We start from the raw sequence: 19200 nt of genomic DNA on the forward strand, positions 1-19200 counted from the left end.
TTCGGTGACAGTTCCGCCTAAAACAGTAAGACACTGATTGATACCTTGCTATTGTAGCAACTTACATAATGATCATCTCCACATCTATACACACTGTATAATGTGCTTTAATTATCAATGGTGTTTTTTTCCTGACAACATCCACTTTCTTTAATTACGAGACATCATCATTTTGAAACATTTTCCATTTTATGGAAACAGAATAATTTATGGTGAAACTATCTCTAATTTTACAATGTGAGTCTGAAAAAAAGAGATATGCAATGTAAAACTTAGAGACATACAACCTTTTTAGGCTCCAATCAGTTCCGTAGGGAGAAGTAGATATGTATGAGATACTTCTGTGGCTCAATTACATGCAACCAATTACACATCTGTGATTCCTCCCTGTTGACAGCTTGATTCTAAGATTTCTTGCATCGTTGCTCCAGATGCCATCTTTTTTAAGAGTATAAGTATCTGAGTTGGATTTTAAAACATACGTAGAATTTAAGAGTATAGGACTTATCCATTTGCAACAAATACTGATCAAACCAGATATGAGTGGGAAGCAAATAAAAGGTAAGTTACAAAATTACCGACAAACTTTTCAATAGAGCAAGAAAAAAGGAACTATTGCTACGTTTTAACATGTGCAATTTGGTCATATCTCTTTGTATGAGAGTTGATAAGTTTAGGTACCTGCAGCTCCCATTTGGGTAAATTCTAATTTAAATTCCAATGAAAATGTTGATTCTCTGGTTAAAGCACTCATGTAAAATTGGGTGGTTTTTACATAGTGAATTGTTGCTGGAATCGAGCTGCAACATACCAGTTGGTCACACAAATAGCTCCGTATTGCCCCTTACAGACTACATGCATGTCAATTACAGATGCTGCTGTTTTCATATAGATTCAATGAGCGGCAGCACTAATTTCACTGATTTATAAACTGGGACAGTTTTATAGCCTGCTTTAAATACTCTGTACTCCTTGGGAAAAGCAGCCTGTATTTAAGATTGTGTGGCATGTACCAGCTTCTTTGTAGATATTTCACAGGCCATATGCATCTGTGTGGTATCCTAAACCTGCCAATGATTCATACACGGAACTAACTCAGATTAATGTTGGCGGAGGAGAGAGAGAGAGAGGTTGCTGTAAATAGTAAATAAAGAAGGCAGTTTCAAATTGGAAATACTTCTTATTGAAAAGCTGAAGTGCCCAACTATTTCATTTCCTGGGTACCCGTGCAGGAGAGGAAAACTATTCTTTAGCTGTGATTTAAATTTTGTTTTACTGTTCTTCTGTTTTTCTTTGTTAATAAACTGCCTATTATTAATTAACACAATGGAAAGGTGTTGCTGAGAGACACAAAACTCTTCACGGATCACCCTGAGTGACCTTGTTCTCACCAGTGCCCCCTCCTCTGGTACCCTAGTGTCTGATGGGCATGAGCCAGGTGAGGCTGGGCCCTCGCCCCCCACCCGCTGGTATTACTGTGGAGAGCCTTGTAATGGAAAGTCACAAGGGGAGGTCGGGGGAGCCATCAATCATACATCCACATCATTGGCCAAGGAGGACTTCTTTCTTCTTATGACTGATTTATAACCAGGAAGACCTTCTCCTGGGTAACGGCATTTACTAGAATTTTCACAGCTCCCACAGAAACCAGGGATCTTGTCGTAAAACTCAGGAGCAAAGGAGAATGTCTGAACAAAGGCGCCATGGGAAAACGGTGCTCTCCTAGTGCTTAGGCATGCAGAAAGCATTTTCTTAAGGAGCTCGGGTATAAATTTAAAATACGACATGCCTGGCGATTTCAATTTTTAACAACCAAGTCCTCAAAGAGAAGCAGGGCTAGACTCAAGAAAGAGAAAGGAAGGTAAATTTTGGATACAAATGAAGGCCAGCTCCAGCAGTGCGGGGAGGGAAGGCACTACGGTCAATGTGCCTGCCCAAGAATTTGTAGTAGGTCATCTCGGGTTTTCTCTGATCTGCAAGAGCCCTCCCCAGCAGTACCAGGGAGTGATGTAGATGTGGTCCGATTGCCGGAGAAGGGTGCGAGGTGGTGTTTTCTCTGCAGAATTCATGTGCTTCACCCTAAGTTTATTGTCATCACAAAATCCGCAGATACCAATTCAGGACAACAGAATACTTGGATTCAGAGCTGAGGGGTCTGTGTGTGTATCCATGGGGTGCTCTGTGACAAGGGTTGAGGTGGTGGAAAGTGAACCCAAACGGTGGGCATCCTATCGCCAAAGCTGGGTCTTACACGAAGACAGGCCGGGAGCCTGGTTCACACCTGCCCCTGGTAGGCTGCCCTTTTGCATCCCCGGGCAGTGGGAGCTGTCAGGTACAATTCGGAAAAACGAGAGCATCATGCTTACTCCCAACAAGTCAAAGCAGTAAGAGCCTTGGAAAATGGATTTGCTGTGCTCTCATCCTCGGTGGAGTGAACCAACCTTGCAGTGCACTACTCAGTAATCTTCAGGGTAAGGCCAGGGTATTCTTTTTTTGTTTGTTTTGTTTTGTTTTGTTTTAACATGTTTATTACAACAGATACAATTCACATCTGACTAGCTTTGTTTCCTCTTTCCCCTCCCACAACCATGTTCATTGGGCCATTTCCTTATATTTGAGCAATCAATGTACTTTCAGCACACATGCCCAGAAGTACTTCTAAGTCCATTCTTACAGGGTGCAAATGGATTTCAATAATTTATACAAACAAGTGGGTTTTGCTCAATCACTGCAATTTTAAGCTACTGTACACAGGAATAAAAAGGTTATAGAAAAGTGCCATAGCAACAGTGCCTTAAGAAAGGAGAAAAAGAGGAGCCATAAAAAAATGGATAAAATCAGATCAAGGATTTCAGAGGGAAATGGAATACACGGAAAATGAAAAACATTTCTCTGCAAAACAAATGGAGAAGCACTGCTCTTGATCAGGTGCAAGTGTGGAAACAGTTGTTTCATGATATTTTGTACACTGCCCATATGGTTCAAAATCGTATCCTTAGGGGCGCCTGGGTGGCGCAGTCGTTAAGCGTCTGCCTTCGACTCAGGGCGTGATCCCGGTGTTCTGAGATCGAGCCCCACATCAGGCTCCTCCACTAGGAGCCTGCTTCTTCCTCTCCCACTCCCCCTGCTTGTGTTCCCTCTCTCACTGGCTGTCTCTCTCTGTCTAATAAATAAATAAATAAATCTTAAAAAAAAAAAGTCGTATCCTTAGACACAGATCGCCTGGCGCTTGCACTGAATTTTTGAAAATGCAAGATTTCTGAATGATAAATTAACCCCCCCCAATTTTTTTTTTTAAAGCTAATTTTGCATACAGGTTTACATGTAAAAGGCTAGGTATTTAGCCACCTCAGCATTGATTAGTTTTGGATGTCTAAGCTCTGCTACACATGGCTTCCCGTGGCTTCACTCTACAAAACATATTTACAACATGAAGAATACATCTACAAGAAATCTACATTTCAAGGGTTTTACAAATCAATCTTGTATCTTTCCCCTGAATTGACTCTCACGGACCCCGTCCCCTTGTCATTTCCTTTGCCCAGCTTAACGGTCCAAAGTCTACTTAAATGCAGCTCAAAAATGTTAAGATTGGGCAATAAGATTTACAGTTCCTGTACGCAAAACCATGTGCAATTATTCACATCTTCACACCATGAAGGAATTCTGATTTTTTAGCTTTTCGAGTTCCTTAATTTGTTGTCTCAAAAATAGTATCCTTTGCTCTCGCAAAGTTGCTTGAATTTCACATACTCGGACTAAAGATCTTAAATTTTTTAATTCAGTACAAATTTCTGACATGTGAACACTTCCCATACTATGGGCTTCTTCTCGCAATCTTGATGCCTGCTTCTCTGCATGATCTGCAGGCCATCCTTGAACGTGTTTTATGAGATTTTCGTTGAAGTGTGCCGCTAGCGTAGGTGTTAGTGAACGCGTAGGTCGGGCAGATGAGTTCTGTGGGACAACTGTTGCATTTGATGCATTACTACTAGAAGTGTGATTTGGACCCGGTGATGGACTTCTCTGGCTATTTGAGCACTGAAGACTTCGAGGAGAGACTGGTTCATGACCTTGCTGCTTGTCAGCAGTTACAGGCTGCTGCGTGGCCGACTATGAAACTGGTCCTTGCTTAACTACTGGAGTACTAACCTTTGGCTGTGATGAAACAGGAGGAGTACTAATCAAAGGTTTGATAGGGACTGTGTTAGTCTGAGGTGTGCTTATTCTTGGAGACACATATGCTCTTGGGGATGATGCATCAGAAGTTAAAGACATTGGAGACTGATGAGATGGCTAGGCTCGTGTAGAGAGCTGAGCAGCTTGAGGAATCAAAGAAGTTATGTTGAAAGCAGGTGGTCCAGCAGTAAGAAACTTATGAATTATAGACTGCAATGAGGCTTGTGTCACAGCTGCTGTAAGAACTTCATTTATTTTGGATATGTCCACATTAGAATTATTAAGTTGCAGCGTGGCTTGCAAAGCAGGAAGCAGCTGTCTAAGAAGGTTTGGGTCCTGAAGTAATGGAGGTATTGGTGACTGTGGACCAGGAGAAACAGGGATTGCTGAAGCAGATGTTGGAGGTGCAGATGTCGGATTCAGTCCAGAGGCAGAAGATGTGGAAGGAGTTGTGCAAGAATGTGATACAGATTTGTCTCCTGGTGTAGACTCTTTTCTTTCTGTTTTCTGTGCAGGGACAGAAGATGTGGGTGTAGGCAGTTTTGATAAAGTAGATGCTCCATTAGCATCAAATGATTTCTTTGGCTGGTGATCGGACTGTAGCGTAAAGGGACTAGAAGGAAGAGTGCTTGGCGTAGCCGTTGGATGAACCACTGGTTTGATGGGGTGCCGTACTGGCGTAGAACTACTGTGAGTCTCTGCTCTTGGCAGTCTGTAGTCTCTGTCATGGTGTCTGCTTGTCTGAGACAAAATATTCGGTGGGAGCAAACTACTGGCATCACTGGAACGCTTGTCTTCCATTCCACTGGCAAACCCACTAGTGGCTCTTGCTTGCATCACCTCCCTTCTGTAATCCCTATCTTTGGGGAAGCTATTAACTGCCGTCTTGTTTGCTTCTTTCTGTCTCTGTTCTCTTTCAAGCCACTCTTTTGGTTTTTCCCATTGTGAAACTTCTGTTCGACAATCGTAGTAGTATTTTTTCCCAGATGAGCTCAGACCAGTCATCTGCAGAATCATAAGGTGTATCTGGAGTTTTGCTTGGATTATTGCTTGGATCAGAAGAATGTGAATTTGAACTATGAAGAGCACTGTGGTTTGTGTGAATTTTCTTGTGGAGAGTAACTGGTCCCACCCTCCCTCTCTCTAACTCTGTGAATATGCACATTTTTAGGCCAGGGTATTCTAAACAAAGGGGCCTCTAATGAAGAGAGTGCATTTCTTTACAACCTCCCTTAGAAACAAAGTTGATCAAGAAAGATAGTGGTAGGCTTGTGTTGCTGCGGAAGGACCAGGCTGTAAATAAAATATTCAAAGAAATACTCCTTACAATCTACAGAGACCAAAGCTAAAAGAACGCCCATGAGATCCTAATGCATAAAAATTATTATAAATGATTAGGCAATCGAATGACTACCTCACATCTTTTAGGTGAAATCAGAACATTTCAAGTCGCTAAAATTCTACTTCTAGCTGGACAGACACTGAGGCAGGGCCTGTGATGGCAGCGTGCACGCGTCAGGAAGAAGGCAGAGCCTCTCCTGCGAGGTGAGCTGCGCCTCCCCGCCGCTCGGCAGGGCTTCCTCGCCACCATCGGACCAGGCGGGCGCTCTGCCTTGATCGCGGCGGGTGGGTCTGAGAGGCACTCAGGAGGGGGAATCAGTAGGACTCGGTGACTGATGGGTGCAGAGGGTGGAGGGTGGAGCACAGGTAGTGATGATCCCACTTGCATTCCAGCTCGAGCGGTGCGGTGGCTGGTGGTGCTGCCCACGGACGGATGAAGCGCAGGAAACGGGACAGGTGCATGTGGGGGAAGTGCCGGGGGGGGGGGGGGTCATTGGTCGCGATAATAGTTGCGGTAAGTGCGGTAATAGCACGATAAGTGCTTCTGAGATATGAGCATGGATGTGATTGGAAAGGAGGTGTATATGACTTCCTATTTGGTCATGAAAAGGGTAAAACAGAACAAAGAATGCAGCATGGAAAAGAAGAAGGGGTCTTTTCCTAGTGATAATCCTGTTCCACGTGACTAATCTGCCCCAGATACCCCCAATCCCCACCCCACACCCCCGCCCCAGGGAACTATATCCTCCACTCATGATTGTCCAGTGGAGGAGTCGTCTTTGGCAAACGCTTCCCTAAACATCCTTCCCCTGGAGAGCAGAATACTGTGTATAGTGTGTGCCAGACAACACGGATGCCTCTAGGCGTGTGGCTATGTGCACCTCTGTATCTTTCCCTTTTCCTCATTGTCCACAACTGTAAAATGGGTATAATAATAGTAATGGCATCATAGAGTTGTTATCAGTATTAACTGAGATACTATTTAAAGGGTTTCGGATGATGCCTGAACCTAATGAGTATTACATTTGTGATTTTGAAATAAAATAAGGAACGACTCCAACTGACTTACTGAGTAATGATACGGACTGAAAAGATTGGTTTAGTAACTTGTCCAAGATCACAGAAAACAGGAAGTTAACAGACCACACTGTTCAAGACAGCATGGAGTACTTCTCGGTGGCGTTTCTATAGTGAAAATGCTGTCACAATTCATTTATTTTTTTGGAGAAGAAGTGTTTTCAGAACTTCTAATTTCAGTGTGAATATAAAAATAAATTCCTGTGGATATTGGTTAATGAGATCCATTAGTGCAAGGATGCTTTATTTTATTTAAATGCATAGAGTAACTACAGAATAAATTTTATATTAAGAACCCAATAAATGTCACATATAACATTAGAATAGCAGTAACTAAGAGGTCAGCTTCAAGATAAACATAATACTGATCACTTATTCCTGGAATTAGGCTGGAGATTTGCAAATATTTCAGGCTAGGAGAAAAATCCTTCTTTTAGTATTTTTGGGAATATTACATAAGCAGAAGTTATCTTACTTTTCAGAATAAGCATCTAATAGACAAAAAGGTTCCTGTAACAACCACCAATTAAATTCAAAACAAATTTTAAAAATTACAACATTATTTTGGAAAACTTGGATAACACACTATAAGAATGTTACAAGTCAGGTTTTAGCTACTCACAGAAAAGCAGCACCTTTCTCTTTTTTACATATTACACTATTCGCTTTATATTCATCTCATCTTAAAATTTCAGGCAGGCATGCCCTTTAACTATCTCTGTGTAACACATATAAAATATTTATTTTCCAGAAAATAGGATTAGCCTTTTTCTGCAAACAATTTAAAATCTATGAAAACTTTCCCAATTTATTATATATCCCTCAAATACATTTTTAAAGTGACTTTTCCATTCTATCATATGGATAAAAGTATTTGAACACTCTTACATTATTGGAATGTTTTGTTTCCATTTTATAAAAATTTTAAATAAAATTGCGATTAGCTTATGTGTAGCAAAATACTTACACAGATCGTTCATGTTTCCTTAGGATAAGTGTATATTTATGACACTTTTTTGTCAATAATTTTAAAGCTTTTGGTGTATATTAATTTTAACAATAAAATTAATAAAATAATAAAATAAATACTATATACTTATACTACTCATCATCTGTCCCTGAAACTATAAAAATGTATTTTCTATATGCCTTCCATATGCTTATATTGTTAGTAAAAACATTTTAGTAAATGGTAAAGAGGAATTTGATTCTTTCCTTTTTAAAATTATCAAACTGGTTAAGTATTTTCTCATATTCTCAATCCAGGTAATTTTTCTTTTGTATTTTCTTTATGCTCTACTTTTTTCATATTAAAATTATATATATATAGTATTATAATAATTTTTGAAAATTTGTATTTGCTTTTTATCTCTACTTTTTAAAATGTATAGAACTTTAATTTTCTTTTTTTTTTTTTAAAGATTTTATTTATTTATTTAAGAGAAAGAGAGCCTCAGAGCAAGAGTGAGAGTGAGCGAGCACAAGCAGGTCCAGGGCAGAAGGAGAAGCAGACTCCCCACTGAGCAGGGAGCCAGACTCAGGGCTCTATCCCAGGACGCTGGGATCATGACCAGAGCCAAATGCTCAACTGCTGAGCCACCCAGGTGCCCCCTAGACTTTAATTTTCATGTAATCTTTCACATTCCCTTTTATCAGTTTTTCAATGTGTTTATGCTACAAAATGCATTTTCCCTTTTTTATATTTTCACCCTTTACTTTTAACTCTTTAAATTAGGTATACTTCTTTTTTATGTAAGACATGTAGTAAAATTCTTACTTTATCCATCATGGAACAACCAAGCAATTGTCCTAGAAATACTCATCAGATCATACTCCACTTTCCTAGTCTTTTGAAAGATAACAGTGCAAGTTTTAATTTTCTAGAATCCTTTTCTCCAGTAGCGAACAAAAGGAACAAAAATAAAAAGAAAAGCAAAAGTAACAAACGCTACACCATGAACGCTGATGTTTCTTCAATGGCAGTATCCGCCAATGGTCATCTATTGTTTCTTGACTTTTTACCTTAAAAAATCTGTCTATTCTGTTTACTCTTCTGTTTTCCATCTCTTACTTACCACCCTCATTTACCATGCTCTTTCTCTGGACCAACTTCAATTGCCTTCACTGTTCTTTCTTCTTGCCATTTTCAACCTCATTAAATTTTTGCCAATTTATAGCTTCTGCCACTGTGTTCTTTGGAAACCACTATTCCTCACCAAGTTTCCCACACCAAAGTTTGCAAAAACAAATCTGTCCAAAAATGTATGACTCGTATATAACTAAAGGAAATAGTTCGACCAAGTCCCATCTGGATTAGCTTTTGTGATCGTCAGTGTCACAAGTTCCTTTGCCAAAACACATATCAGTTTAGCTAGTCTTTTTGAAGGTGAAGCCATCCTCTCTAATCTTTTCTAGATGGCAATGACTTTGTTGAAGACACACCTGTTTTGTCATGTTGACCCTCTTCTTTCCTCTCCTCATCCCTCTTCCCCTTCACCCCTCCTTGCCTTTTTCTTCCAGTGCTATCTAGCTTCTCTTACGGGCTCAGGGAACAGCTAATACAGAAGAAGTAAAAGATATAGAATAGATTTTTGAAATCTTCATCATATAAGCAGATAGACTGACAAATGTTCTTATTAGAATTTAAGTGAAGTTTAAAATGTAACTCAAATAACTTGGTAAAAATATCTAGAGTTCCATATTTTTATATTTCTCACCATAAGTGCATAAATATTGTTAATAACAAGTTATAATTCAAAAGACTGTTTTATTTTAAGATGAAATATGTTTGAACTTTAAAGTATATCTTCTTAGATTCAATGTTGAATTAATGTAAATCAATGTATTATGTAATTAATCCAGATACACTTTCTTTTTGTATCATGAATGCAATACATTATCAAATGTGGATGACGTTCCTATCAGCCTATGAGTTATACATGCTTTCAGGGTAATCATGTTACATAATTGGTAGTAAGTTTCTACAGTTTTGGTCACTTGTTTCTCTATCAAGGTACCTATCAAGGTATTTGAGTGACTCCACTATAAAAGAATATATTCCCTTTTGGGACACGTTGGGGGAAAGAATCAAATAATATTAGGGCAAACAAAGTAATATGGGCAGGCACGAAAATCACATATAGATTGCAGTAGGAAAATGTCAACCTGAATGTATTTTAAGAAATAAAATAGACATAACAACAGATGATGAAAATTCAGTGGAGATGTTTATTGTGAACCTAGTAGCTTGAAACAACAGACATTTATTTTCCCACAGTTCCAGAGACCAGCTTCTGAAATCAGCTTCGCTGAGTGAAAACTGAGGTGCCACAAGGCGGGGCTCCCTCCCTCCAGAAGATGTAAGTGGAGAATCCTTCCTCACGTCCTTCAGATTCTGGTGGCTCAGGTACCCCTTGACTTGTGGTCACATTCCTCTCATCTCGACCTCCATCTCCGTAATGTTCTTCACCTCTTTCAAGTGTCTGTCTCCTCTACCTCCACCTGACACTTATGAGACGCTGAATATTATCCATCCATAAAAAAGAAGGAAATCCTGCCGTTCGTGACTGCATGACTGAACCTAGAGGACATTATGCTGAGTGAAATAAGCCAGATTTAGAATGACAAACCTTGCACGACCGCACCTATATGTGGAATGTAAAAAAAAAATAAAAAAGAGAAAGAAAGAAAGAAAGAAAGAAAGAAAGAAAGAAAGAAAGAGAAAGAAAGAAAGAAAGAAAGAAAGAAAGAAAGAAAGAAAGAAAGAAAGAAAGAAAGAAAGAAAGAAAGAAAAACTCAGAACCAGAGACTAAAATGGTGCCTTCCAGGGGCTGTAAGGTGAGGGAAATGGGGGAGATGTTGGCTAAAGCATTTAGTTATAAGTTCTGGGGATCTGATGTACACTATAGTGACTACAGTTAATAATACTGCATTGTGTATTTGAAAATTGCAAAGAGAGTAGATATTAATGTTCTCACCACACTTCACAAAAGGGAACTATGTGGCATGATGAATGTGTTGATGAACTGGATTGTAACTGGGTTGTGATAATCATTTCACAATGTGCACATATTAAATCATCCCATTGTATGCCTTAAAAAACACACATTGCATTATACAACCTAAATATAGACAAGTTTTATTTGTTAATCATACTTCAGTAAAGCTGGGAAGAAAAGATGCTTATGATTGCATTTAGCACCCCCACTCTGATAATCTAAAATAATCTCGTCACGAAATTCTTAATTTAATCACATTTGGAAAATTTTTACCATATAAGGTAATAGTCACAGGTTGCAGGAAATAGACCTGATATCTTTTGGAGGCACCTACTGTCCACTACAACTCATTAGTCTCTTTTTTGTTTTTTCAACTTTCTTATGAATGTATTTTTTTCACCCTGGTTCCCTGCTGTTTAGATTATTCATAAGGATTGATAAAATAATTTTATATGCATTTAATATGTTAAATATGTATTTATATTATATATGTTATATCATATATTATATAACTATATTAGTATATAGTAAATGTATATTTGATTTAAAATAATTATAAAATCATATATATCATTCCTTCACATATTTTCTGTCTGCCAACTTATCAAATCTTATAATATAAAATATAATACTTAGAACCATATACTACAGGTTCTTAAATGGAAAGATAGATTTACAATTCGGAGTAGAAAATCAGGAAATCCTCAAGTACATATAGAAATTCTGTAACATGGTAAGAAAGAAATTCCAAATAAGCATGGAAATAATGATATTTGATAAGTGATGTGACAACTGACAAGCTATTTGGAGACAACATAGAGCTGCAACTAGATCTTTTTTTTTAAAGATTTTATTTATTTGAGAGACAGAGAGCACGAACAGCAGGAGGGGCAGAGGGACAAGCAGACTCCCGGACGAGTGTGGAACCTGAGGCAGGGCTCTATTTCAGGACCCTGAGATCATGACCTGAGCAGAAGTCAGACGCTTAAATGACTGAACCACCAAGGTGCCCCACCCCCTTTTTCTTAGAGACAGTGAGAAGGGGAGGGCCAGACAGAGAGGGAGAGAGAGAAGATCTTAAGCAGTTTCCATTGCAGAGCCTGATGCAAGGCTCAATCTCACCACCCTGAGATCATGAGTTGAGCCTAAGTCGAGAGTTGGATACTCAATCGATTGAGCCACCCAGGCCCCCCAAGACCTAGATCTTATACATTTGCTTATTTTTACCAAATCTAAGTCCTGCTATGTTAAAGATCTGAATGTAAAAATGAAAAACCATGAAGAAAGAAACAAGCCAGAATGAAGAAAGAAAGTAATGGGGGTATATATTGAAGTAATAATATGATTAAATATATTTCAATACATTTGGTTATATATTCATTTATACAGTTGACCCTTGAGCAACACAGGTTTGAACTATGTGGGTCCAATTATATGTAGATTTTTTTCAATAAATATAGTACAGTTCTGTAAATGTATTTTCCTCCTTTATGATCTTATTAATAGCATTTTCTTTTCTCTAGCATACTTTATGGCAAGAATATGGTACATTATACATGTAACATACAAAATATGTGTTAATCAACTGTTTATGCTGTTGGTCGACAGTAGACTATTGGTAGTAATTAAGTTTGGGGGGAGTCAAAAGTTATAGACAGATTTTCAACTGTACAGGGGTTGGCGCCCCTAACCTGCTCATTGTTGAAGGGTCAACTGTACTCCACGGGTAATTCAAAAATTACAAATCAAAGCAACAACAAAAAAGTAAATGTGTTTGATTTTCAGATTGCCCGAGATGAAACACACAGACACTACAGGGACTGATGACTTTCTCGGTTTAAATACCCCAAGTAGCAAATGAGAGTTACCCAAGAATGGCTTAAACAATAAAAACATTTATCGTTTCAAACAAAATGAAGTCCTGAGATCAGTAACTTCAGAGTTGTTACAAAGGCTCCATTATGATTTCAAGGACTCAGGCTCTTTACATATTTCTGCAATGTCATCTTTAACTTCATAGATTCATGCTTGTGCTTGTTCTTTGAGTTCCAGACATCACTGTGAACAAAACACCAGCCATATAATATTTTTTACTGGGGAATACCTTCCATAGGGGCTCCCAGAATATTCTCCTAAAAGTCTGAATGGTCAGAATTAAGTCACCTGCAGATGTCTTGGCTTCTAGAAAGTCCAGAAGGCTAGTTCACAGCCTATTCAGCCTCCATAGTGGGAGTCAAGACTTTCCAAGGAGGGAAAGTGTCCTGAGAATCCTCCGTAGGTTGACGTGGAACATGCGGACATCATGGATTAGGAACCTTCAATGTCTAGGCACAATCTGTTAATCAGGAGATGTTTCTGGAATTTAGATAACTCAAACCGAAAAAAATGATGCACAACAACATCTTAGCACCTATGGTATAATAAATAATATGAAACTTCAGGTATGGGAAGGAATAAAGAAATGTATAAGCATTTGTTCTAGAAAACATTTTCCTATTATAGATTGTTTCAAGAATGGGTTAACTTTGGCAACAGTAAAATATATATATATATATATATATATATATATATATATATATATATATACCTATCAATGAGAAAACTAGTAAATATTACATATTCAATGATATAAATAAGATGCTTACATTTCCTTCGTATTCTTCTTCCTAATCACAGAACATATAATTTATGCATTTACTTAAAATTCGTATAAAAGTAAGATATCATAATAATAAATACAGACATTTCTGATTTACAAGAAAATCTTCAATAATCTTCAGGTAACGGTGTTGCAAAAATCATTTCCCAGCAAGATTTCTTTTTATAGCATCTGCAGACAAAGAAGAAAGTGAGGATATGATAGGACTTTTGACAGGATCTCTGTGTCATCTGTTTGCTGCTGAGATGTCATTTGTTCACATTTTCAGCCAATGCCACTGGAGTATGTCCCCATCAATAGTAAATGATCTTCATTCAATGCAATTTGGGAGATTTTCTCAATACGAAATAACTCTTGACTGAGCCATTTTCTACCATCCGTTAGGACCAAGGGCCCTCTACCTGTTCCATGAAATTACCAATTATCTCCACACATCAATGGCTAAATAAAAATTTCCTTCATCTTTAAAATAGTACTTTTAAGAATCATGAATTTTTTAAAATACCTTTTTTGGGGGGGGTTCTAATATTGATCTAAACACAAATAAACTTCTATTATGGATACTTTGAAATAGATAATTTGATAATGTGAATCAGAATATAAAAGGAATATATCTTCTGATCCAGGGTTCATTTCCAAGTATTTATTCTAAAGGGATATTTGGCCTAGTGAAAAATATGTAAGTTGATGTTTGTATCAGTTGGAATAGATTGCTTGAATAATCTTCGCAGTAACAGCAAACATCTTAGTATCTCTAAAAATGACAGTTTAATCTTTTCTCAGACTGTATGAACATTGCCAGTAGATGGGGACTCTGCTTCATACATCCTTACTTCAAGACCCTAATCTCAAATGTTGTCTCTGTGGCAGAGGGAAGTTACCTCTTGAGGAATGTACGTGGCAAGTAAGTGTTGGAGCCTACAAGTGACAGATGACATTTCCATGAACAATTCTTCCCATCCACCTTACCAGTGGGGTCAGGCAGGAACATTTAGCCCTATGCTTAGAATGAAGGGAGTCAGAGAAAAGGTGGTGAACAGAATTACTGCAGACTACCACTGTTGCACACCTGAGTTTCTTGTTATGTTAAAAACTGACAACTATCGAAACAATTATCAATGAGAGTTGATTAAATAAGTCATTGTATACCATGCATTGGAATCCTATATCATGATTTTAGGTGATTTAAGTCAAAACTTACCCACCTAAAAGATTTCAGTAAATACTGTTGGGGGAATGCAATATTATTAGTTCGTACATGATATTTGGCCTCATTTAATTAAATATATAGGTAGAAATACAGAGGGCATGAAAATAATCATAGAAAGAAGCTGAGATACAGTGGTTGCTATCCAGGAGGCTGTAAATGGACAGAATATTGGTTTCTCTATTCAGATTTTCTCGACTATTTTTCTATCTTCTCTAAAAATGTATACATTATTTTGTAAACAAATACAATTTTAAAATTATACTTGTAAACAAATATTCCATATAGGCTTGAACCTCCCACTGTTGTTGTGAATGGCACTTCCTAATGGCACTGTATTTCCAGATGCTCTTTTCTTGAACGTGGAAAACTATTTGATTTTGTATTTTGTAATCAGTAATTGATTAGTATCCTATTACTTTGTAGCCTATTGATTTTTTATTCTGTCGTCAGTCAATTAAAATATCCTATTACTACTTCCATGGACTTTTTTGGGGTTTATGGACATAATAATCTTACTACTCATATTTAACAATGATTGTATTAACTCCGTCTTACTAGTCATCCCTTTGACTTTTACTTGCCATCTTATTGAAATAGTCTGGGCTTATGGAATGTGATAAATAATAGTGAGGATGGGGTGGAGACTGGTACTGAACTAGCCTTCCCACCAAAACTTAGACAGTAACTATACAAAATACATGAAACAGCTGTTTCCATCACCGGCACGGGCTGAACAAGAGCAAGATCCCTGGACAAAAAGGAAACTCTCATGGCCAGTCTCACAATTATCCAGCTCTCTGCCTCAGGACACTTTCCCAAACCTAATGCAATGAGCTGGAGTCCAGGGAAAGCCCAGCACTCCGGAGGGATGAGGAGGAAAACTGTGGTCTGAGCAAACCATGGTCTGCATAATTTGGAGACCCACAAATTCTTACCGTATGTGAGTCCTCCCCAAATTCTTGCTGGAGGTTTGGGTTGCATATGTGCAGGGTGAACAGGAGCATGGTTGCTGCAAGCTGAGAACAAACAGAAATACTGGATTCAAACTGTGCTGAGGAATGCCTCTGGCCTTATCGGAGTGGACCCGTGTCACTGACCCTCATTAATACCAGGGTGTCCAGCTCCATCTTGGAAGCAAGGACATCACCCTAGAGTGAGACCTATTCGGGACCCACCTTCACAAAGGTAAAGATCCAGAGGGAAGAGAGAAGTAGGAGGTGGAATCTTGCTCAGTTCAAGCCGCTTGGGATACGTTGGATCTTCCATAGACCCTCCCTAACATAGGATGCAGGGAAGCCCACACAAGTTCAAGGTGAGCAGTCAGTAACTGAACTGCCTACTGTACCAAAGACACAACACTCTGCAGGGGGAGAGGGGGAGATAACAAACTCCAAGGTCCCTGCAATGTCCCCACAATGCCCAGCAAACAGCAGCCTAGTATTAGCTATCACCCGTGTGTGTGTGAGTTTATAATACATCTGTCTTCCAGGCAAAGAATAAAAGTGAAGAATAAAATAAAAAGCAGCCATGAGATGACCCAGGTGCTGTTTTATTAGGCAAACATGATGAAACAACTATTACAAATATATCAGAGAACAAAGGAAAGATAGTCTTAAGGAGTAAATGGGGAATTTCATCAGAGAAATGAAAATTTTAGAAAGAATCAATTGCTAACCCCAAAACTCGCAAATTCCATAACTACAATGAAAAATCTCTGAGTGGGCTTAATACCAGGCTGGAAAGGGCTGAAGAAAGAGTCATGTAACTTCTACAATTTCTGTAGAAATTTCGAAAACTAAAGAAGCAAGAGAAAAAGGATCGAGGGAAGATGAACAGAGCTTCAGGGAAGTGTGCGGCAACATGAAACATTCTAGAATACATGCCATTCAAGGTCCAGAAGAGGATGGTGGGATGGGGCAGGAAAAGCATTGGAAGATCTAGTGGAGGGATGCTTCCAGAACTTGCTGAAAGACCTCTACCCAGAGTTCCAAGCTAGAAAGGATAGAGACAAAGAAAACCACCTGGGTACTTCCTACCCAAACTGCCAAAAAACAAGCAAAGGACAAAATCAGAAACCAACGAGGGGGAGGAAGAGGCTCTGCATGTAGGGAAACGGTCACATCCGTGGAAACTTGAACGTGGCAGGAAGAACAGTACCAACAGCAACAAAAACTACCCCCCTGGAATTCTACGTTCAGTCAAAATATCCTTCAAGATGAGGGTGATAAACATCCTCAGATAAATGAAAGCTGAGAGTTTCTCTGCTAGCAGATGTTCACTACAAGAAGTGCTCGAGGCTGTCCTTCCGGCTGAAGAAAAACGATACCAGCTGGAAAATTGGGTCTGTGAGGGAAGGACGAGCAGCCTCTGGAATTGCTGGATGACTTGCCCTAGGGACCCGTCGCTCAGGAAGGGCAGAGGCGGAAACGAAGCCCAGGGCTCCCAGTGCACGCGGGGCGTGTGATGGGGAGGCTCCCTGGGGGGTCTGCATGCCCTAAGCGACCTGGCCCCGAGAATTTCTTTCCGCTCTCCGCATATAGACCCAGAACTCAGGACAGAACTACGTGCCTCCACAGGCTGCCAGCTCTGAGACTTCCGGATCTCAGATCCGGTTTCCATTTTTGAACATTTAAGTCACCATCTATTCTTTCAAGATAAGAGCAGAGCTGCTGCTTTCTCCTGACTCCACACATTTTTTTTTCACTGTAAATACTTAAATTCGAAAATTCCTCAAAAAGTGGCACAAAGTACTTACAGCTAGGAGTTTGCAAAATTGCAGAACAAATCGGAGAGCCCCTAGCAACCCGGAATCTCTGTCCTTCAAGCATGGGGAGTTCTTTAAAACATACCAAGTGCATTATAATTGCCTTTGAAGAGTTAAAGAAATGCAGCAAAACAAGGAATAATCGTGGTGAGAACCAAATGTATCTTGTTTCTTATTTCAATAGTAAAGCCACTAGTCTATACGATGAGGGCTGTTGATTTCAGATAAGTATCCTTTATTAAGTTTTGGAAATATGCTTCTCTCCCCAGGTTATTAAGCAACATATTGAGAGTTCCAGCAACATGGTGAACTTAAGCTAATGCTAGCTAATGTCCCACCCCCAACCTCTGCCAGCACAAACTCATAAAAAGGCAGGAGAGAGCGTACAAACATTATCGAGAGAGATTACACTGAGCCACCATTTCCACTTAGACGTAGAGCAGACAACACTCAGTTTGCATGCCCAAAGTCGAGCTCCAGAATTTCTTTCCCCTGCAAACCTGTGCCCCCTAAAGGACTTCCCATATCAATGTGTGGAAATCCCTTCTTTGGGGTACCCGAGCCCCCAACTTGGAGCCTTCCTTGACTCGCCTCTTTCTTCGCGTCTCACGCCCAACCCGAAAATCTCAGTTTCACGTTGACATTAGATCATGTTTACCGCCCGGACAACCTACTCCCGTCTTTCCCTGAGCTGTTGCGATAGCCTCACGTGGCACCTCAGTTTTACGCATGTCACATGGTTTATTTTTCACACGGCAAGACCAGAGTGTCCCACAGGTGTAAGTATCAGCTATTTCCCCTCTGCTCCCAACCCCACAATGCCACCCTGTGTCCCTTGGATTAAAGTCAGCGATTCTTTAATTGTTTGCAGGGCCCTACATGATCTGACCCCATTATATGTCTGACTGACATGGACTGGATTGAGCCCCACCCCCCAAGTCATACCCCCAGCATGACTGTATTTGGAGATAGGGCCTGTAAGACCTAAGGAAGGTTAAGTGAGGCCTTGAGTGTAGGGTCTTAATCAATATGACTGGTGTCCTTATAAGAAGAGGAAGAGACAAGAGAGACCAAAGGTTGCTCTCTGTTTCTCTGCTGACATGGGAGGAGGACAGCCATCTGCAAGCCAGAGCTCTCACCAGAAACCAGCATGAAGACATCTTGCTGTTTGTCTTCCAGCCACCCGAACTGTGAGAAATGAATTTTCTGTTGTTGCAGCCCGTAGTCTATGGTGTTCTGTTATCAGCCAAAGATGACTAGTTCCCTGACCTGGTTGGTCCCCATTCTCCTGACTCCGCTCACCTCCATCTGCACATCTGGGAGCCTCAACCCGCCCAGCACGCTCCTGCCTCCTGACCTCCTGCTGTTCGCTTGTTCTGAAAGCTTTCCTTCCACATATCTCCATGCCCTGAAAGAGTTCTTGGCAAATCATCTGTGATCCACCAATATATATATATTTTTAAGGGAATTAACTTTCCACATCGTGTTTTTGTTTTGTGTTTGTTTTGTTTTTACCCAGTTCTGACACAAAGGAGTGAGCGTAAGGAGCTCTTTGTTCCACCGCTATCCCGGTGCTTTGGAGCCGTGAGGCTGCTTCTCACTGTCTTCACATCCCCTCTCTGACGGGCCGGGGGAGGGGGGGGGTTGGCGGGGGGCGGGGGAGAGGCGCTGCCGTCTATCAAGGCTTTCCAGCTCTTTCCTCCTCTGCCCAGTTGTCTGGCAAAGGAGCACTCAGGCATTAGCACAGAACAGGCAAATCGTCGTCGTCATCAGTATCATCATCATCATCATTGAGCAAAAGAAGTTTTACATGTGATTTTAAGTTGGCATGGCTGTGACGCAAGACCCTTGACCCCTCTCCCCTGCCGACATTCAGATACACCTGCTATTCTCACATACGCAGGAGCTTTTGTTTGCTTGTGTTTGTTTATCAGAAAGAGAAGGCAAGTGGTGATTTCAAGCTGTTTAAACG

General features: G+C 39.9%; 1 pseudogene; it reads right to left on the reverse strand.

Moving 5' to 3' along the window:
- Positions 1-3318: 3318 nt before the first annotated feature.
- Positions 3319-17083, reverse strand: LOC123797549 (WW domain-containing adapter protein with coiled-coil pseudogene; annotated as a pseudogene).
- Positions 17084-19200: the final 2117 nt, after the last annotated feature.

Source organism: Ursus americanus, chromosome 11 (assembly GCF_024610735.1).
Source record: "Ursus americanus isolate L20-20 chromosome 11, mUrsAme1.1.p, whole genome shotgun sequence".
Taxonomy (NCBI): Eukaryota; Metazoa; Chordata; class Mammalia; order Carnivora; family Ursidae; genus Ursus; species Ursus americanus.